We start from the raw sequence: 22428 nt of genomic DNA, 5'->3' as shown, positions 1-22428 counted from the left end.
TTCCTCCCTGACCTAGGGAAGAGGACCTCCCTGTGGGCCCTAACCCCATCCAATAAAGCCTGCAGTGAAGCCTCGTCGAATTTGAAGGCAGCTCGGGGTCTGGCACTGTCCAACAGCTGCTGCAGGCTCCTCTGCCATCCTGTATGGTTCAATTGGAAGCCTTCAGAGGATGCAGTGCTTGCCATGGACCTTGAAAGCACCACGAATGATGACATCATACTGTGGGGATTTCTGACTCGATTTAGACAATTAGCAAGGCTTCCCACATGCTGGGAATTAATTGGCCAATTGAGGGAAAATTGCATGGGGCTGGCTGACACATTTTTATGTGTGTCAGAAACCCCACATTCGGGGAAATCCGACCATTCCCCACACAAGCCGAAAATCAGGGCCTATGTTTCCAAAATCCTTTTCCACTGGCTTCTCTGGGGTTACTAGGTGTCGCAGTAAGCCATACATTTTTGCACCCATTGAATTCAACAATACCAGCGCTTTCCTCTCATCTGGCACTTCATTCGCCTTGCAGTACACTTCTATGCGTTCGACATATGTCGTCCAATCTTCGACTTCATTGCCGAACGCTGTGACACTGCATCTCTTCGGCATCCCCGGGTGTGGTTAGACTGGCTCAAAATGGCATTTTCCCACGCTCTCCCTTCTTCTCCGCTGCGGCTCAAAATGGCGTTTTCCCGCACTCTCCCTTCTTCTCCGCTGTGGCTCAAAATGGCATCTCCCGCGCTTTCCTTTCTTCCCCGCTGACGCTGCTCGACCCCTGAACACCGGCTGCGCTCTGCGCGTTTTCCTGCGCGCCTCTCTCTCTCGTTGACGCTGCTCGGTCCTGAACACCAGCTGCGCCCTGTGCGCTCTACCCTCTCTCTTCTCCCGTCGACGCCGCTCGGTCCTGAACACCGGCTGCGCCCTGTGTGCTCTACCCTCTCTCTCTCTCTCGTTGACGCTGCTCGGTCCTGAACACCAGCTGCGCCCTGTGCGCTCTACCCTCTCTCTTCTCCCGTTGACGCTGCTCGGTCCTGAACACCGGCTGCGCCCTGTGCGCTCTACCCTCTCTCTTCTCCCGTCGATGCTGCTCGGCCTTTTTCTGTGCCGTCGGTCGGCTGTAGCCGCCGCTGTCCGGGAAGGGTCTGCACCGTACCTGTTGCCAGCCCGTTTCGCTGGACCACCGTGACTGGAGAACCAAGCCCAGCTCTCAACAGCCTCCCCTGCGATGCTCAATCCTCCGCTGGATGGTCGACGCCCGTGCTTCTGGACTCGGCCTTCTTCTTTCACTGTTCTCCAGGAGCGAATCCCTGGGAGGTGATGCAGAGTTGCAGGTAGGTTTGAATCTTCTCGTCGCCAATGTTAGATCTGTGTATCTTGATGTTGTGTGTCCTTCAATAACTAGACACGAGACTGCAGGGAACAATCAACAGGTGTTTACTGGATGAGGGTTACTCTAAAAACTAACTGTACAGATCCCTACTCAGGGTTTATATACAGGTGTGGTCACTGCCGGTACTACAGTATACAGGAGCTGTAAAAAGTAGTTCTCCCCTTAAAGGTACATACACTACACCGACCAGACCCAGGTCAAGCCTTGATCGTAATCAGCGATAGGACTGTCCAAAAGAAAGTGTCACTTAGTCTGCTAACACGGACAGAGTTGTGTGGCTTACAATTTTCTTTATTATGAGGGGGGAGTGAAGTTAAGTTGAAGTAAGGTGAGATTTGCTGTAACTGTTACTCTGTACGTTCACTTACAGAGTAACTTTAACAAGTTGTATCTGGCCCCATCTCATTAAAGTGTAAATCAGTCCGTCTTTCGGAAAACTGGAGAGGCATGTAGAGGGATGTGATAGTCAGTCAGATAGCAAGGGGGGTGGTCTCACTGTTCCAGCCCTGGGTCCCGATATCATATGTTTATTTGGGTAGGGAAAGTAAACTGCTGATCACATGTGAAGTAGGGCCTGCCTACAGGAGATCGGTGATGGTTAACCTGATAGAATATCTAGGGCAGTCCCGAAATTTATAACACCATCCCAGACTTCAGTAGTGCTCCCATATTTGGCAATCTTTCTCAAACACTTCTCTCAGACAGGATACAAGAAAATCCTTCTCATCTGATAGACAACCCTTTTCTCATCTCCAGCTTTCTGTCACAGTCCTTCTTGACTTCCCCTATTTAAAAAAAATTTCTATGGTGATTGCTTTGAACTTCTTGCTCTGAGCTCTAAATACACCGACCTACACATTCTTGCTCCGAGATAGATTTCTTTCAGAAAATAATATTTTGCGATATATTATACGAGTAATTTGAGACATGTCGTGTGGTAAGTGTCGGAAGCTTGGGAGGAACAGATGACTTTGGACCAATGGGGTTTTCCTCGCCTCATGTCTGGGTCTGTTGTAGACTCATTGATCGAGATTGATCGCTGTAATTAGTCAACAACTCCATTATCGTTGTATCAGGATGGTGCAAGGCAAACTAGATGGGCCTCGGTCTTTTTTCTTTCTCGTCTAGCAATGTCTACGTACTTGTGTCCTCTTGTCTCTGACTCTAACCCATTCTTTCTCAGGACAGCAAACTATGGAGCTTCTTACTTCCTTTTGTCTCCCCTTCATTCTACACTGTACAGGCCACTAAGCCCCATGGTCATACAATCACCACTTCTCGATTTACTTGTTCTACAACAGTAGCTCCCAAACCCGCGACCTCTACCACCAAGAGGCCAAGGGCAGCAGGCGCATGGGAACACCACCACCTCCAAGTTCCCCTCTAAGTCACACACCATCCTGACTTGGAAGTATATCGCCGATCCTTCATCGTCGCTGGGTCAAAATCCTGGAACTCCCTCCCTAACAGCACTGTGGGAGCACCTTCACCACACGGACTGCAGCAGTTCAAGAAGGCAGCTCACCACCACCTTCTCAAGGGCAATTAGGGATGGGCAATAAATGCTGGCCTTTGCCAGTGACGCCCACATCCCATAAATGAATTTTTAAAAATGACCTTGTCCTCCCTCCTCTTTTCAACCTGGATGGTACCTTGCACTGTGGGACTTGGATCCTCCCAACTCACTCCCTCAGTAATCATTTTAAAAAAGTTGAGATCGTTGATAAAGAAGGTGACAACACTTTCCTGTTAGGAAGCTGCCCAGAGCACTGTGCAAGACCAAAAGAGGTTAAAAACCTTTAGGCCGGAATTTTCTTCGGGGAGGCGGGTTGGTGGCGGGGTCCCGAGGTGGGCTGATAACCCGGGAGGCTGGGTTTCCTTGAATGTGAGGGGCTGGCTGGCTGCGGGCAGTTAAACACAACAAGGACGGGGAAAAAGAGGCTTCCAGCCTCATTACAATATTTAAATTTGGGCAACTCCTGCCCGGGTTGGTCGCCCGTCCCCCATCCCGCCTCCGGCTAAACCGGAAGTGACCAGGTTGGAGGCGGGATCAGTTTGGGAATGCCATTTTTAACAATTTGACTGCCCGCCCACGCTCCAAACCCACCTGTTTTATTTTACGGGAAAATTCCGGCCTTAGTGTCACCACCATTCTGAACATTCCCTCTGACTCCGGAATTGGACATACGGTGGAATAATTAGAGGCAGGCCGTAATCCGTAAATGAACCTAGGGGACAATCTATTGAGGCTGACAGTAGTATGTTTATACCTCATTAAAAAATCTAACAAGTTATAATTAATGTTTAATTTACTCAAATATTATAATTGCTCTTCCACCCACACACTATGCAAAAATGTCATGATTTGTAACAGAAGTGGCCAATCAGAAGCAGCGTCCCCAGTCTCGCACAACACTCTGAATGTGCAGAGGGAATGTATACTCAGTTGTACAGCCTTTGTTACCATGGCAACTCATGCATTTCTGTGCTCAATAAAATAGTGCCAGATTGTCTTCTGTAACTTTCTTCACTATATTACTGTTATAGACAAGAATAAATTTGAATATTGAATGCGTAGAATGTGATTTTGTCATTTTAGGCACTGCTTTAGTTTGGATCTTTCTGCTCAAGTGTGGCTTCTTCCCCAATATTAAAATCTTTACTCTTGTTATTTTCTTTAAATCTGTCAGTGTTTCCTGTTTGTGGGACCATATTTTATATTTTGCTAATTGATGAAGGAAACCACACATGGACCAAACTCTGTTGCCTTTTCACCTCCTGGTCAGTCTGTGATTAACTCTCATTCTCTCGGTCAGTCTGTGATTTACTCTCACTGTCTCGGTCAGTCTGTGATTAACTCTCACTCTCTCGGTCAGTGTGTGATTAACTCTCACTCTCCTGGTCAGTCTGTGATTAACTCTCACTCTCTCGGTCAGTCTGTGATTAACTCTCACTCTCCCGGTCAGTCTGTGATTAACTCTCACTCTCTCGGTCAGTCTGTGATTAACTCTCACTCTCTCGGTCAGTCTTGTGATTAACTCTCATTCTCTTGGTCAGTCTATGATTAATTCTCACTCTCTCGGTCAGTCTGTGATTAACTCTCATTCTCTCGGTCAGTCTGTGATTAACTCTCATTCTCTCGGTCAGTCTGTGATTAACTCTCACTCTCTCTCGGTCAGTCTGTGATTAACTCTCACTCTCCTGGTCAGTCTGTGATTAACTCTCACTCTCTCGGTCAGTCTGTGATTAACTCTCACTCTCTCGGTCAGTCTGTGATTAACTCTCACTCTCTCGGTCAGCCTGTGATTAACTCTCACTCTCTCGGTCAGTCTGTGATTAACTCTCACTCTCTCGGTCAGTCTGTGATTAACTCTCACTCTCTCGGTCAGTCTGTGATTAAGTCTCACTCTCCCGGTCAGTCTGTGATTAACTCTCACTCTCTCGGTCAGTCTGTGATTAACTCTCACTCTCTCGGTCAGTCTGTGATTAACTCTCACTCTCTCGGTCAGTCTGTGATTAACTCTCACTCTCTCGGTCAGTCTGTGATTAACTCTCACTCTCTCGGTCAGTCTGTGATTAACTCTCACTCTCTCGGTCAGTCTGTGATTAACTCTCACTCTCTCGGTCAGTCTGTGATTAACTCTCACTCTCTCGGTCAGTCTGTGATTAACTCTCACTCTCTCGGTCAGTCTGTGATTAACTCTCACTCTCCCGGTCAGTCTGTGATTAACTCTCACTCTCTCGGTCAGTCTGTGATTAACTCTCACTCTCTCGGTCAGTCTGTGATTAACTCTCACTCTCTCGGTCAGTCTGTGATTAACTCTCACTCTCTCGGTCAGTCTGTGATTAACTCTCACTCTCTCGGTCAGTCTGTGATTAACTCTCACTCTCTCGGTCAGTCTGTGATTAACTCTCACTCTGTCGGTCAGTCTGTGATTAACTCTCACTCTCTCGGTCAGTCTGTGATTAACTCTCACTCTCTCGGTCAGTCTGTGATTAACTCTCACCCTCTCGGTCAGTCTGTGATTAAGTCACACTCTCTCGGTCAGTCTGTGATTAACACTCAGTCTCTCGGTCAGTCTGTGATTAACTCTCACTCTCTCGGTCAGACTGTTATTAACTCTCACTCTCTCGGTCAGTCTGTGATTAACTCTCACTCTCTCGGTCAGTCTGTGATTAACTCTCACTCGGTCAGTCTGTGATTAACTCTCACTCTCTCGGTCAGTCTGTGATTAACACTCACTCTCTCGGTCAGTCTGTGATTAACTCTCACTCTCAGGGTCAGTCTGTGATTAACTCTCACTCTCTCGGTCAGACTGTGATTAACTCTCATTCTCTCGGTCAGTCTGTGATTAACTCTCACTCTCTCGGTCAGTCTGTGATTAACTCTCACTCTCTCGGTCAGTCTGTGATTAACTCTCACACTCTCGGTCAGTCTGTGATTAACTCTCACTCTCTCGGTCAGCCTGTGATTAACTCTCACTCTCTCGGTCAGTCTGTGATTAACTCTCACTCTCTCGGTCAGTCTGTGATTAACTCTCACTCTCTCGGTCAGTCTGTGATTAACTCTCACTCTCTCGGTCAGTCTGTGATTAACTCTCGCTCTCTCCGTCAGTCTGTGATTAACCCTCACTCTCTCGGTCAGTCTGTGATTAACTCTCACTCTCTCGGTCAGTCTGTGATTAACTCTCACTCTCCCGGTCAGTCTGTGATTAACTCTCACTCTCTCGGTCAGTCTGTGATTAACTCTCACTCTCTCGGTCAGTCTGTGATTAACTCTCACTCTCTCGGTCAGTCTGTGATTAACTCTCACTCTCTCGGTCAGTCCGTGATTAACTCTCACTCTCTCGGTCAGTCTGTGATTAACTCTCACTCTCTCGGTCAGTCTGTGATTAATTCTCACTCTCTCGGTCAGTCTGTGATTAACTCTCACTCTCTCGGTCAGTCTGTGATTAACTCTCACTCTCTCGGTCAGTCTGTGATTAACTCTCACTCTCTCGGTCAGTCTGTGATTAACTCTCACTCTCTCGGTCAGTCTGTGATTAACTCTCACTCTCCTGGTCAGTCTGTGATTAACTCTCACTCTCTCGGTCAGTCTGTGATTAACTCTCACTCTCTCGGTCAGTCTGTGATTAACTCTCACTCTCCTGGTCAGTCTGTGATTAACTCTCACTCTCTCGGTCAGTCTGTGATTAACTCTCACTCTCTCGGTCAGTCTGTGATTAACTCTCACTCTCCTGGTCAGTCTGTGATTAACTCTCACTCTCTCGGTCAGTCTGTGATTAACTCTCACTGTCTCGGTCAGTCTGTGATTAACTCTCACTCTCGGTCAGTCTGTGATTAACTCTCACTCTCTCGGTCAGTGTGTGATTAACTCTCACGCTCTCGGTCAGTCTGTGATTAACTCTCACTCTCTCGGTCAGTCTGTGATTAACTCTCACTCTCTCGGTCAGTCTGTGATTAACTCTCACTCTCTCGGTCAGTCTGTGATAAACTCTCATTCTCTCGGTCAGTCTGTGATTAACTCTCACTCTCTCGGTCAGTCTGTGATTAACTCTCACTCTCTCGGTCAGTCTGTGATTAACTCTCACTCTCTCGGTCAGTCTGTGATTAACTCTCACTCTCTCGGTCAGTCTGTGATTAACTCTCACTCTCTCGGTCAGTCTGTGATTAACTCTCACTCTATCGGTCAGTCTGTGATTAACTCTCACTCTCCCGGTCAGTCTGTGATTAACTCTCACTCTCTCGGTCAGTCTGTGATTAACTCTCACTCTCTCGGTCAGTCTGTGATTAACGCTCACTCTCTCGTTCAGTCTGTAATTAACTCTCACTCTCTCGGTCAGTCTGTGATTAACTCTCACTCTCTCGGTCAGTCTGTGATTAACTCTCACTCTCTCGGTCAGTCTGTGATTAACTCTCACTCTCTCGGTCAGTCCGTGATTAACTCTCACTCTCTCGGTCAGTCTGTGATTAACTCTCACTCTCTCGGTCAGTCTGTGATTAATTCTCACTCTCTCGGTCAGTCTGTGATTAACTCTCACTCTCTCGGTCAGTCTGTGATTAACTCTCACTCTCTCGGTCAGTCTGTGATTAACTCTCACTCTCTCGGTCAGTCTGTGATTAACTCTCACTCTCTCGGTCAGTCTGTGATTAACTCTCACTCTCCTGGTCAGTCTGTGATTAACTCTCACTCTCTCGGTCAGTCTGTGATTAACTCTCACTCTCTCGGTCAGTCTGTGATTAACTCTCACTCTCCTGGTCAGTCTGTGATTAACTCTCACTCTCTCGGTCAGTCTGTGATTAACTCTCACTCTCTCGGTCAGTCTGTGATTAACTCTCACTCTCCTGGTCAGTCTGTGATTAACTCTCACTCTCTCGGTCAGTCTGTGATTAACTCTCACTGTCTCGGTCAGTCTGTGATTAACTCTCACTCTCGGTCAGTCTGTGATTAACTCTCACTCTCTCGGTCAGTGTGTGATTAACTCTCACGCTCTCGGTCAGTCTGTGATTAACTCTCACTCTCTCGGTCAGTCTGTGATTAACTCTCACTCTCTCGGTCAGTCTGTGATTAACTCTCACTCTCTCGGTCAGTCTGTGATAAACTCTCATTCTCTCGGTCAGTCTCTGATTAACTCTCACTCTCTCGGTCAGTCTGTGATTAACTCTCACTCTCTCGGTCAGTCTGTGATTAACTCTCACTCTCTCGGTCAGTCTGTGATTAACTCTCACTCTCTCGGTCAGTCTGTGATTAACTCTCACTCTCTCGGTCAGTCTGTGATTAACTCTCACTCTATCGGTCAGTCTGTGATTAACTCTCACTCTCCCGGTCAGTCTGTGATTAACTCTCACTCTCTCGGTCAGTCTGTGATTAACTCTCACTCTCTCGGTCAGTCTGTGATTAACGCTCACTCTCTCGTTCAGTCTGTAATTAACTCTCACTCTCTCGGTCAGTCTGTGATTAACTCTCACTCTCTCGGTCAGTCTGTGATTAACTCTCACTCTCTCGGTCAGTCTGTGATTAACGCTCACTCTCTCGGTCAGTCTGTGATTAACTCTCACTCTCTCGGTCAGGCTGTGATTAACTCTCACTCTCTCGGTCAGTCTGTGATTAACTCTCACTCTCTCGGTCAGTCTGTGATTAACTCTCACTCTCTCGGTCAGTCTGTGATTAACTCTCATTCTCTCGGTCATGTCTGTGATTAACTCTCACTCTCTCGGTCAGTCTGTGATTAACTCTCACTCTCTCGGTCAGTCTGTGATTAACTCTCACTCTCTCGGTCGGTCTGTGATTAACTCTCACTCTCTCGGTCAGTCTGTGATTAACTCTCACTCTCTCGGTCAGTCTGTGATTAACTCTCACACTCTCGGTCAGTCTGTGATTAACTCTCACTCTCCCGGTCAGTCTGTGATTAACTCTCACTCTCTCGGTCAGTCTGTGATTAACTCTCACTCTCTCGGTCAGTCTGTGATTAACTCTCACTCTCTCGGTCAGTCTGTGATTAACTCTCACTCTCTCGGTCAGTCTGTGATTAACTCTCACTCTCTCGGTCAGTCTGTGATTAATTCTCACTCTCTCGGTCAGTCTGTGATTAACTCTCACTCTCTCGGTCAGTCTGTGATTAACCCTCACTCTCTCGGTCAGTCTGTGATTAATTCTCACTCTCTCGGTCAGTCTGTGATTAACTCTCACTCTCTCGGTCAGTCTGTGATTAACTCTCACTCTCTCGGTCAGTCTGTGATTAATTCTCACTCTCTCGGTGAGTCTGTGATTAACTCTCACTCTCTCGGTCAGTCTGTGATTAACCCTCACTCTCTCGGTTAGTCTGTGATTAATTCTCACTCTCTCGGTCAGTCTGTGATTAACTCTCACTCTCTCGGTCAGTCTGTGATTAACTCTCACTCTCCCGGTCAGTCTGTGATTAACTCTCACTCTCTCGGTCAGTCTGTGATTAACTCTCACTCTCTCGGTCAGTCTGTGATTAAATCTCACTCTCTCGGTCAGTCTGTGATTAACTCTCACTCTATCGGTCAGTCTGTGATTAACTGTCACTCTCCCGGTCAGTCTGTGATTAACTCTCACTCTCTCGGTCAGTCTGTGATTAACTCTCACTCTCTCGGTCAGTCTGTGATTAACTCTCACTCTCTCGGTCAGTCTGTGATTAACTCTCACTCTCTCGGTCAGTCTGTGATTAACTCTCATTCTCTAGGTCATGTCTGTGATTAACTCTCACTCTCTCGGTCAGTCTGTGATTAACTCTCACTCTCTCGGTCAGTCTGTGATTAACTCTCACTCTCTCGGTCAGTCTGTGATTAACTCTCGCTCTCTCGGTCAGTCTGTGATTAACTCTCACTCTCTCGGTCAGTCTGTGATTAACTCTCACTCTCTCTGTCAGTCTGTGATTAACTCTCACTCTCCCGGTCAGTCTGTGATTAACTCTCACTCTCTCGGTCAGTCTGTGATTAACTCTCACTCTCTCGGTCAGTCTGTGATTAACTCTCACTCTCTCGGTCAGTCCGTGATTAACTCTCACTCTCTCGGTCAGTCTGTGATTAACTCTCACTCTCTCGGTCAGTCTGTGATTAATTCTCACTCTCTCGGTCAGTCTGTGATTAACTCTCACTCTCTCGGTCAGTCTGTGATTAACTCTCACTCTCTCGGTCAGTCTGTGATTAACTCTCACTCTCTCGGTCAGTCTGTGATTAACTCTCACTCTCTCGGTCAGTCTGTGATTAACGCTCACTCTCTCGGTCAGTCTGTGATTAACTCTCACTCTCTCGGTCAGGCTGTGATTAACTCTCACTCTCTCGGTCAGTCTGTGATTAACTCTCACTCTCTCGGTCAGTCTGTGATTAACTCTCACTCTCTCGGTCAGTCTGTGATTAACTCTCACTCTCTCGGTCAGTCTGTGATTAACTCTCACTCTATCGGTCAGTCTGTGATTAACTCTCACTCTCCCGGTCAGTCTGTGATTAACTCTCACTCTCTCGGTCAGTCTGTGATTAACTCTCACTCTCTCGGTCAGTCTGTGATTAACGCTCACTCTCTCGTTCAGTCTGTAATTAACTCTCACTCTCTCGGTCAGTCTGTGATTAACTCTCACTCTCTCGGTCAGTCTGTGATTAACTCTCACTCTCTCGGTCAGTCTGTGATTAACGCTCACTCTCTCGGTCAGTCTGTGATTAACTCTCACTCTCTCGGTCAGGCTGTGATTAACTCTCACTCTCTCGGTCAGTCTGTGATTAACTCTCACTCTCTCGGTCAGTCTGTGATTAACTCTCACTCTCTCGGTCAGTCTGTGATTAACTCTCATTCTCTCGGTCATGTCTGTGATTAACTCTCACTCTCTCGGTCAGTCTGTGATTAACTCTCACTCTCTCGGTCAGTCTGTGATTAACTCTCACTCTCTCGGTCGGTCTGTGATTAACTCTCACTCTCTCGGTCCGTCTGTGATTAACTCTCACTCTCTCGGTCAGTCTGTGATTAACTCTCACACTCTCGGTCAGTCTGTGATTAACTCTCACTCTCCCGGTCAGTCTGTGATTAACTCTCACTCTCTCGGTCAGTCTGTGATTAACTCTCACTCTCTCGGTCAGTCTGTGATTAACTCTCACTCTCTCGGTCAGTCTGTGATTAACTCTCACTCTCTCGGTCAGTCTGTGATTAACTCTCACTCTCTCGGTCAGTCTGTGATTAATTCTCACTCTCTCGGTCAGTCTGTGATTAACTCTCACTCTCTCGGTCAGTCTGTGATTAACCCTCACTCTCTCGGTCAGTCTGTGATTAATTCTCACTCTCTCGGTCAGTCTGTGATTAACTCTCACTCTCTCGGTCAGTCTGTGATTAACTCTCACTCTCTCGGTCAGTCTGTGATTAATTCTCACTCTCTCGGTGAGTCTGTGATTAACTCTCACTCTCTCGGTCAGTCTGTGATTAACCCTCACTCTCTCGGTTAGTCTGTGATTAATTCTCACTCTCTCGGTCAGTCTGTGATTAACTCTCACTCTCTCGGTCAGTCTGTGATTAACTCTCACTCTCCCGGTCAGTCTGTGATTAACTCTCACTCTCTCGGTCAGTCTGTGATTAACTCTCACTCTCTCGGTCAGTCTGTGATTAAATCTCACTCTCTCGGTCAGTCTGTGATTAACTCTCACTCTATCGGTCAGTCTGTGATTAACTGTCACTCTCCCGGTCAGTCTGTGATTAACTCTCACTCTCTCGGTCAGTCTGTGATTAACTCTCACTCTCTCGGTCAGTCTGTGATTAACTCTCACTCTCTCGGTCAGTCTGTGATTAACTCTCACTCTCTCGGTCAGTCTGTGATTAACTCTCATTCTCTAGGTCATGTCTGTGATTAACTCTCACTCTCTCGGTCAGTCTGTGATTAACTCTCACTCTCTCGGTCAGTCTGTGATTAACTCTCACTCTCTCGGTCAGTCTGTGATTAACTCTCGCTCTCTCGGTCAGTCTGTGATTAACTCTCACTCTCTCGGTCAGTCTGTGATTAACTCTCACTCTCTCTGTCAGTCTGTGATTAACTCTCACTCTCCCGGTCAGTCTGTGATTAACTCTCACTCTCTCGGTCAGTCTGTGATTAACTCTCACTCTCTCGGTCAGTCTGTGATTAACTCTCACTCTCTCGGTCAGTCCGTGATTAACTCTCACTCTCTCGGTCAGTCTGTGATTAACTCTCACTCTCTCGGTCAGTCTGTGATTAATTCTCACTCTCTCGGTCAGTCTGTGATTAACTCTCACTCTCTCGGTCAGTCTGTGATTAACTCTCACTCTCTCGGTCAGTCTGTGATTAACTCTCACTCTCTCGGTCAGTCTGTGATTAACTCTCACTCTCTCGGTCAGTCTGTGATTAACGCTCACTCTCTCGGTCAGTCTGTGATTAACTCTCACTCTCTCGGTCAGGCTGTGATTAACTCTCACTCTCTCGGTCAGTCTGTGATTAACTCTCACTCTCTCGGTCAGTCTGTGATTAACTCTCACTCTCTCGGTCAGTCTGTGATTAACTCTCATTCTCTCGGTCATGTCTGTGATTAACTCTCACTCTCTCGGTCAGTCTGTGATTAACTCTCACTCTCTCGGTCAGTCTGTGATTAACTCTCACTCTCTCGGTCGGTCTGTGATTAACTCTCACTCTCTCGGTCAGTCTGTGATTAACTCTCACTCTCTCGGTCAGTCTGTGATTAACTCTCACACTCTCGGTCAGTCTGTGATTAACTCTCACTCTCCCGGTCAGTCTGTGATTAACTCTCACTCTCTCGGTCAGTCTGTGATTAACTCTCACTCTCTCGGTCAGTCTGTGATTAACTCTCACTCTCTCGGTCAGTCTGTGATTAACTCTCACTCTCTCGGTCAGTCTGTGATTAACTCTCACTCTCTCGGTCAGTCTGTGATTAATTCTCACTCTCTCGGTCAGTCTGTGATTAACTCTCACTCTCTCGGTCAGTCTGTGATTAACCCTCACTCTCTCGGTCAGTCTGTGATTAATTCTCACTCTCTCGGTCAGTTTGTGATTAACTCTCACTCTCTCGGTCAGTCTGTGATTAACTCTCACTCTCTCGGTCAGTCTGTGATTAATTCTCACTCTCTCGGTGAGTCTGTGATTAACTCTCACTCTCTCGGTCAGTCTGTGATTAACCCTCACTCTCTCGGTTAGTCTGTGATTAATTCTCACTCTCTCGGTCAGTCTGTGATTAACTCTCACTCTCTCGGTCAGTCTGTGATTAACTCTCACTCTCCCGGTCAGTCTGTGATTAACTCTCACTCTCTCGGTCAGTCTGTGATTAACTCTCACTCTCTCGGTCAGTCTGTGATTAAATCTCACTCTCTCGGTCAGTCTGTGATTAACTCTCACTCTATCGGTCAGTCTGTGATTAACTGTCACTCTCCCGGTCAGTCTGTGATTAACTCTCACTCTCTCGGTCAGTCTGTGATTAACTCTCACTCTCTCGGTCAGTCTGTGATTAACTCTCACTCTCTCGGTCAGTCTGTGATTAACTCTCACTCTCTCGGTCAGTCTGTGATTAACTCTCATTCTCTAGGTCATGTCTGTGATTAACTCTCACTCTCTCGGTCAGTCTGTGATTAACTCTCACTCTCTCGGTCAGTCTGTGATTAACTCTCACTCTCTCGGTCAGTCTGTGATTAACTCTCGCTCTCTCGGTCAGTCTGTGATTAACTCTCACTCTCTCGGTCAGTCTGTGATTAACTCTCACTCTCTCTGTCAGTCTGTGATTAACTCTCACTCTCCCGGTCAGTCTGTGATTAACTCTCACTCTCTCGGTCAGTCTGTGATTAACTCTCACTCTCTCGGTCAGTCTGTGATTAACTCTCACTCTCTCGGTCAGTCCGTGATTAACTCTCACTCTCTCGGTCAGTCTGTGATTAACTCTCACTCTCTCGGTCAGTCTGTGATTAATTCTCACTCTCTCGGTCAGTCTGTGATTAACTCTCACTCTCTCGGTCAGTCTGTGATTAACTCTCACTCTCTCGGTCAGTCTGTGATTAACTCTCACTCTCCTGGTCAGTCTGTGATTAACTCTCACTCTCTCGGTCTGTCTGTGATTAACTCTCACTCTCTCGGTCAGTCTGTGATTAACTCTCACTCTCCTGGTAAGCCTGTGATTAACTCTTACTCTCTCGGTCAGTCTGTGATTAAATCTCACTCTCTCGGTCAGTCTGTGATTAACTCTCACTCTCTCGTTCAGTCTGTGATTAACTCTCACTCTCTCGGTCAGACTGTGATTAACTCTCACTCTCTCGGTCAGTCTGTGATTAACTTTCACTCTCTCGGTCAGTCTGTGATTAACTCTCACTCTCTCGGTCAGTCTGTGATTTACTCTCACTCTCTCGGTCAGTCTGTGATTAACTCTCACTCTCTCGGTCAGTCTGTGATTAACTCTCACTCTCCCGGTCAGCCTGTGATTAACTCTCACTCTCTCGGTCAGTCTGTGATTAACTCTCACTCTCTCGGTCAGTCTGTGATTAACTCTCAGTCTCTCGGTCAGTCTGTGATTAATTCTCACTCTCTCGGTCAGTCTGTGATTAATTCTCACTCTCTCGGTCAGTCTGTGATTAACTCTCACTCTCTCGGTCAGTCTGTGATTAACTCTCACTCTCTCGGTCAGTCTGTGATTAACTCTCACTCTCTCGGTCAGTCTGTGATTAACACTCACTCTCTCGGTCAGTCTGTGATTAACTCTCACTCTCTCGGTCAGTCTGTGATTAACTCTCACCCCCTCGGTCAGTCTGTGATTAACTCTCACTCTCTCGGTCAATCTGTGAATAACTCTCACTCTCTCGGTCAGTCTGTGATTAACTCTCACTCTCTCGGTCAGTCTGTGATTAACTCTCACTCTCTCGGTCAGTCTGTGATCAACTCACACTCTCTCGGTCAGTCTGTGATTAACACTCACTCTCTCGGTCAGTCTGTGATTAACTCTCACTCTCTCGGTCTGTCTGTGATTAACTCTCACTCTCTTGGTCAGTCTGTGATTAACTCTCACTCTCTCGGTCAGTCTGTGATTAACTCTCACTCTCTCGGTCAGTCTGTGATTAACTCTCACTCTCTCGGTCAGTCTGTGATTAACTCTCACTCTCCTGGTCAGTCTGTGATTAACTCTCACTCTCTCGGTCAGTCTGTGATTAACTCACACTCTCTCGGTCAGTCTGTGATTAACTCTCACTCTCGGTCAGTCTGTGATTAACGCTCACTCTCTCGGTCAGTCTGTGATTAACTCTCACTCTCTCTCGGTCAGTCTGTGATTAACTCTCACTCTCTCGGTGAGTCTGTGATTAACACTCACTCTCCCGGTCAGTCTCTGATTAACTCTCACTCTCTCGGTCAGTCTGTGATTAACTCTCACTCTCTCGGTCAGTCTGTGATTAACTCTCACTCTCTCGGTCAGTCTGTGATTAACTCTCACTCTCTCGGTCAGTCTGTGATTAACTCTCATTCTCTCGGTCAGTCTGTGATTAACTCTCACTCTCTTGATCAGTCTGTGATTAACTCTCACTCTCTCGGTCAGTCTGTGATTAACTCTCACTCTCTCGGTCAGTCTGTGATTAACTCTCACTCTCTCGGTCAGTCTGTGATTAACTCTCACTCTCTCGGTCAGTCTGTGATTAACTCTCACTCTCCCGGTAAGTCTGTGATTAACTCTCAGTCTCTCGGTCAGTCTGTGATTAACTCTCACTCTCTCGGTCAGTCTGTGATTAACTCTCACTCTCTCGGTCAGTCTGTGATTAACTCTCACTCTATCGGTCAGTCTGTGATTAACTCTCACTCTCCCGGTCAGTCTGTGATTAACTCTCACTCTCTCGGTCAGTCTGTGATTAACTCTCACTCTCTCGGTCAGTCTGTGATTAACGCTCACTCTCTCGTTCAGTCTGTGATTAACTCTCACTCTCTCGGTCAGTCTGTGATTAACTCTCACTCTCTCGGTCAGTCTGTGATTAACTCTCACTCTCTCGGTCAGTCTGTGATTAACTCTCACTCTCTCGGTCAGTCTGTGATTAACTCTCATTCTCTCGGTCATGTCTGTGATTAACTCTCACTCTCTCGGTCAGTCTGTGATTAACTCTCACTCTCTCGGTCAGTCTGTGATTAACTCTCACTCTCTCGGTCAGTCTGTGATTAACTCTCACTCTCTCGGTCAGTCTGTGATTAACTCTCACTCTCTCGGTCAGTCTGTGATTAACTCTCATTCTCTCGGTCATGTCTGTGATTAACTCTCACTCTCTCGGTCAGTCTGTGATTAACTCTCACTCTCTCGGTCAGTCTGTGATTAACTCTCACTCTCTCGGTCGGTCTGTGATTAACTCTCACTCTCTCGGTCAGTCTGTGATTAACTCTCACTCTCTCGGTCAGTCTGTGATTAACTCTCACACTCTCGGTCAGTCTGTGATTAACTCTCACTCTCCCGGTCAGTCTGTGATTAACTCTCACTCTCTCGGTCAGTCTGTGATTAACTCTCACTCTCTCGGTCAGTCTGTGATTAACTCTCACTCTCTCGGTCAGTCTGTGATTAACTCTCACTCTCTCGGTCAGTCTGTGATTAACTCTCACTCTCTCGGTCAGTCTGTGATTAATTCTCACTCTCTCGGTCAGTCTGTGATTAACTCTCACTCTCTCGGTCAGTCTGTGATTAACCCTCACTCTCTCGGTCAGTCTGTGATTAATTCTCACTCTCTCGGTCAGTTTGTGATTAACTCTCACTCTCTCGGTCAGTCTGTGATTAACTCTCACTCTCTCGGTCAGTCTGTGATTAATTCTCACTCTCTCGGTGAGTCTGTGATTAACTCTCACTCTCTCGGTCAGTCTGTGATTAACCCTCACTCTCTCGGTTAGTCTGTGATTAATTCTCACTCTCTCGGTCAGTCTGTGATTCACTCTCACTCTCTCGGTCAGTCTGTGATTAACTCTCACTCTCCCGGTCAGTCTGTGATTAACTCTCACTCTCTCGGTCAGTCTGTGATTAACTCTCACTCTCTCGGTCAGTCTGTGATTAAATCTCACTCTCTCGGTCAGTCTGTGATTAACTCTCACTCTATCGGTCAGTCTGTGATTAACTGTCACTCTCCCGGTCAGTCTGTGATTAACTCTCACTCTCTCGGTCAGTCTGTGATTAACTCTCACTCTCTCGGTCAGTCTGTGATTAACTCTCACTCTCTCGGTCAGTCTGTGATTAACTCTCACTCTCTCGGTCAGTCTGTGATTAACTCTCATTCTCTAGGTCATGTCTGTGATTAACTCTCACTCTCTCGGTCAGTCTGTGATTAACTCTCACTCTCTCGGTCAGTCTGTGATTAACTCTCACTCTCTCGGTCAGTCTGTGATTAACTCTCGCTCTCTCGGTCAGTCTGTGATTAACTCTCACTCTCTCGGTCAGTCTGTGATTAACTCTCACTCTCTCTGTCAGTCTGTGATTAACTCTCACTCTCCCGGTCAGTCTGTGATTAACTCTCACTCTCTCGGTCAGTCTGTGATTAACTCTCACTCTCTCGGTCAGTCTGTGATTAACTCTCACTCTCTCGGTCAGTCCGTGATTAACTCTCACTCTCTCGGTCAGTCTGTGATTAACTCTCACTCTCTCGGTCAGTCTGTGATTAATTCTCACTCTCTCGGTCAGTCTGTGATTAACTCTCACTCTCTCGGTCAGTCTGTGATTAACTCTCACTCTCTCGGTCAGTCTGTGATTAACTCTCACTCTCCTGGTCAGTCTGTGATTAACTCTCACTCTCTCGGTCTGTCTGTGATTAACTCTCACTCTCTCGGTCAGTCTGTGATTAACTCTCACTCTCCTGGTAAGTCTGTGATTAACTCTTACTCTCTCGGTCAGTCTGTGATTAAATCTCACTCTCTCGGTCAGTCTGTGATTAACTCTCACTCTCTCGTTCAGTCTGTGATTAACTCTCACTCTCTCGGTCAGACTGTGATTAACTCTCACTCTCTCGGTCAGTCTGTGATTAACTTTCACTCTCTCGGTCAGTCTGTGATTAACTCTCACTCTCTCGGTCAGTCTGTGATTTACTCTCACTCTCTCGGTCAGTCTGTGATTAACTCTCACTCTCTCGGTCAGTCTGTGATTAACTCTCACTCTCCCGGTCAGCCTGTGATTAACTCTCACTCTCTCGGTCAGTCTGTGATTAACTCTCACTCTCTCGGTCAGTCTGTGATTAACTCTCAGTCTCTCGGTCAGTCTGTGATTAATTCTCACTCTCTCGGTCAGTCTGTGATTAATTCTCACTCTCTCGGTCAGTCTGTGATTAACTCTCACTCTCTCGGTCAGTCTGTGATTAACTCTCACTCTCTCGGTCAGTCTGTGATTAACTCTCACTCTCTCGGTCAGTCTGTGATTAACACTCACTCTCTCGGTCAGTCTGTGATTAACTCTCACTCTCTCGGTCAGTCTGTGATTAACTCTCACCCCCTCGGTCAGTCTGTGATTAACTCTCACTCTCTCGGTCAATCTGTGAATAACTCTCACTCTCTCGGTCAGTCTGTGATTAACTCTCACTCTCTCGGTCAGTCTGTGATTAACTCTCACTCTCTCGGTCAGTCTGTGATCAACTCACACTCTCTCGGTCAGTCTGTGATTAACACTCACTCTCTCGGTCAGTCTGTGATTAACTCTCACTCTCTCGGTCTGTCTGTGATTAACTCTCACTCTCTTGGTCAGTCTGTGATTAACTCTCACTCTCTCGGTCAGTCTGTGATTAACTCTCACTCTCTCGGTCAGTCTGTGATTAACTCTCACTCTCTCGGTCAGTCTGTGATTAACTCTCACTCTCCTGGTCAGTCTGTGATTAACTCTCACTCTCTCGGTCAGTCTGTGATTAACTCACACTCTCTCGGTCAGTCTGTGATTAACTCTCACTCTCGGTCAGTCTGTGATTAACGCTCACTCTCTCGGTCAGTCTGTGATTAACTCTCACTCTCTCTCGGTCAGTCTGTGATTAACTCTCACTCTCTCGGTGAGTCTGTGATTAACACTCACTCTCCCGGTCAGTCTCTGATTAACTCTCACTCTCTCGGTCAGTCTGTGATTAACTCTCACTCTCTCGGTCAGTCTGTGATTAACTCTCACTCTCTCGGTCAGTCTGTGATTAACTCTCACTCTCTCGGTCAGTCTGTGATTAACTCTCATTCTCTCGGTCAGTCTGTGATTAACTCTCACTCTCTTGATCAGTCTGTGATTAACTCTCACTCTCTCGGTCAGTCTGTGATTAACTCTCACTCTCTCGGTCAGTCTGTGATTAACTCTCACTCTCTCGGTCAGTCTGTGATTAACTCTCACTCTCTCGGTCAGTCTGTGATTAACTCTCACTCTCCCGGTAAGTCTGTGATTAACTCTCAGTCTCTCGGTCAGTCTGTGATTAACTCTCACTCTCTCGGTCAGTCTGTGATTAACTCTCACTCTCTCGGTCAGTCTGTGATTAACTCTCACTCTATCGGTCAGTCTGTGATTAACTCTCACTCTCCCGGTCAGTCTGTGATTAACTCTCACTCTCTCGGTCAGTCTGTGATTAACTCTCACTCTCTCGGTCAGTCTGTGATTAACGCTCACTCTCTCGTTCAGTCTGTGATTAACTCTCACTCTCTCGGTCAGTCTGTGATTAACTCTCACTCTCTCGGTCAGTCTGTGATTAACTCTCACTCTCTCGGTCAGTCTGTGATTAACTCTCACTCTCTCGGTCAGTCTGTGATTAACTCTCATTCTCTCGGTCATGTCTGTGATTAACTCTCACTCTCTCGGTCAGTCTGTGATTAACTCTCACTCTCTCGGTCAGTCTGTGATTAACTCTCACTCTCTCGGTCAGTCTGTGATTAACTCTCACTCTCTCGGTCACTCTGTGATTAACTTTCACTCTCTCGGTCAGTCTGTGATTAACTCTCACTCTCTCGGTCAGTCTGTGATTAACTCTCACTCTCCTGGTCAGTCTGTGATTAACTCTCATTCTCTTGGTCAGTCTGTGATTAACTCTCACTCTCCTGGTCAGTCTGTGAATAACTCTCACTCTCTCGGTCAGTCTGTGATTAACTCTCACTCTCTCGGTCAGTCTGTGATTAACTCTCACTCTCTCGGTCAGTCTGTGATTAACTCTCACTCTCTCGGTCAGTCTGTGATTAACTCTCACTCTCTCGGTCAGTCTGTGATTAACTCTCACTCTCTCGGTCAGTCTGTGATTAACTCTCACTCTCTAGGTCAGTCTGTGATTAACTCTCACTCTCTCGGTCAGCCTGTGATTAACGCTCACTCTCTCGGTCAGTCTGTGATTAACGCTCACTCTCTCGGTCAGTCTGTGATTAACTCTCACTCTCTCGGTCAGTCTGTGATTAAATCTCACTCTCTCGGTCAGTCTGTGATTAACTCTCACTCTCTCGTTCAGTCTGTGATTAACTCTCACTCTCTCGGTCAGACTGTGATTAACTCTCACTCTCTCGGTCAGTCTGTGATTAACTCTCACTCTCTCGGTCAGTCTGTGATTAACTCTCACTCTCTCGGTCAGTCTGTGATTTACTCTCACTCTCTCGGTCAGTCTGTGATTAACTCTCACTCTCTCGGTCAGTCTGTGATTAACTCTCACTCTCCCGGTCAGTCTGTGATTAACTCTCACTCTCTCGGTCAGTCTGTGATTAACTCTCACTCTCTCGGTCAGTCTGTGATTAACTCTCAGTCTCTCGGTCAGTCTGTGATTAATTCTCACTCTCTCGGTCAGTCTGTGATTAATTCTCACTCTCTCGGTCAGTCTGTGATTAACTCTCACTCTCTCGGTCAGTCTGTGATTAACTCTCACTCTCTCGGTCAGTCTGTGATTAACTCTCACTCTCTCGGTCAGTCTGTGATTAACACTCACTCTCTCGGTCAGTCTGTGATTAACTCTCACTCTCTCGGTCAGTCTGTGATTAACTCTCACCCCCTCGGTCAGTCTGTGATTAACTCTCACTCTCTCGGTCAATCTGTGAATAACTCTCACTCTCTCGGTCAGTCTGTGATTAACTCTCACCCTCTCGGTCAGTCTGTGATTAACTCTCACTCTCTCGGTCAGTCTGTGATCAACTCACACTCTCTCGGTCAGTCTGTGATTAACACTCACTCTCTCGGTCAGTCTGTGATTAACTCTCACTCTCTCGGTCTGTCTGTGATTAACTCTCACTCTCTTGGTCAGTCTGTGATTAACTCTCACTCTCTCGGTCAGTCTGTGATTAACTCTCACTCTCTCGGTCAGTCTGTGATTAACTCTCACTCTCTCGGTCAGTCTGTGATTAACTCTCACTCTCCTGGTCAGTCTGTGATTAACTCTCACTCTCTCGGTCAGTCTGTGATTAACTCACACTCTCTCGGTCAGTCTGTGATTAACTCTCACTCTCGGTCAGTCTGTGATTAACGCTCACTCTCTCGGTCAGTCTGTGATTAACTCTCACTCTCTCGGTCAGTCTGTGATTAACTCTCACTCTCTCAGTGAGTCTGTGATTAACACTCACTCTCCCGGTCAGTCTGTGATTAACTCTCACTCTCTCGGTCAGTCTGTGATTAACTCTCACTCTCTCGGTCAGTCTGTGATTAACTCTCACTCTCTCGGTCAGTCTGTGATTAACTCTCACTCTCTCGGTCAGTCTGTGATTAACTCTCACTCTCTCGGTCAGTCTGTGATTAACTCTCACTCTCTCGGTCAGTCTGTGATTAACTCTCACTCTCTAGGTCAGTCTGTGATTAACTCTCACTCTCTCGGTCAGCCTGTGATTAACGCTCACTCTCTCGGTCAGTCTGTGATTAACGCTCACTCTCTCGGTCAGTCTGTGATTAACTCTCACTCTCTCGGTCAGTCTGTGATTAAATCTCACTCTCTCGGTCAGTCTGTGATTAACTCTCACTCTCTCGTTCAGTCTGTGATTAACTCTCACTCTCTCGGTCAGACTGTGATTAACTCTCACTCTCTCGGTCAGTCTGTGATTAACTCTCACTCTCTCGGTCAGTCTGTGATTAACTCTCACTCTCTCGGTCAGTCTGTGATTTACTCTCACTCTCTCGGTCAGTCTGTGATTAACTCTCACTCTCTCGGTCAGTCTGTGATTAACTCTCACTCTCCCGGTCAGTCTGTGATTAACTCTCACTCTCTCGGTCAGTCTGTGATTAACTCTCACTCTCTCGGTCAGTCTGTGATTAACTCTCAGTCTCTCGGTCAGTCTGTGATTAATTCTCACTCTCTCGGTCAGTCTGTGATTAATTCTCACTCTCTCGGTCAGTCTGTGATTAACTCTCACTCTCTCGGTCAGTCTGTGATTAAATCTCACTCTCTCGGTCAGTCTGTGATTAACTCTCACTCTCTCGGTCAGTCTGTGATTAACACTCACTCTCTCGGTCAGTCTGTGATTAACTCTCACTCTCTCGGTCAGTCTGTGATTAACTCTCACCCCCTCGGTCAGTCTGTGATTAACTCTCACTCTCTCGGTCAATCTGTGAATAACTCTCACTCTCTCGGTCAGTCTGTGATTAACTCTCACTCTCTCGGTCAGTCTGTGATTAAC

This window comes from Somniosus microcephalus, chromosome 24 (genome assembly GCF_052327205.1).
Source record: "Somniosus microcephalus isolate GS21.2 chromosome 24, FLI_Smic_1.0, whole genome shotgun sequence".
In the NCBI taxonomy this organism is placed as follows: Eukaryota; Metazoa; Chordata; class Chondrichthyes; order Squaliformes; family Somniosidae; genus Somniosus; species Somniosus microcephalus.
Note: the sequence above shows the minus strand (reverse complement) of the source record.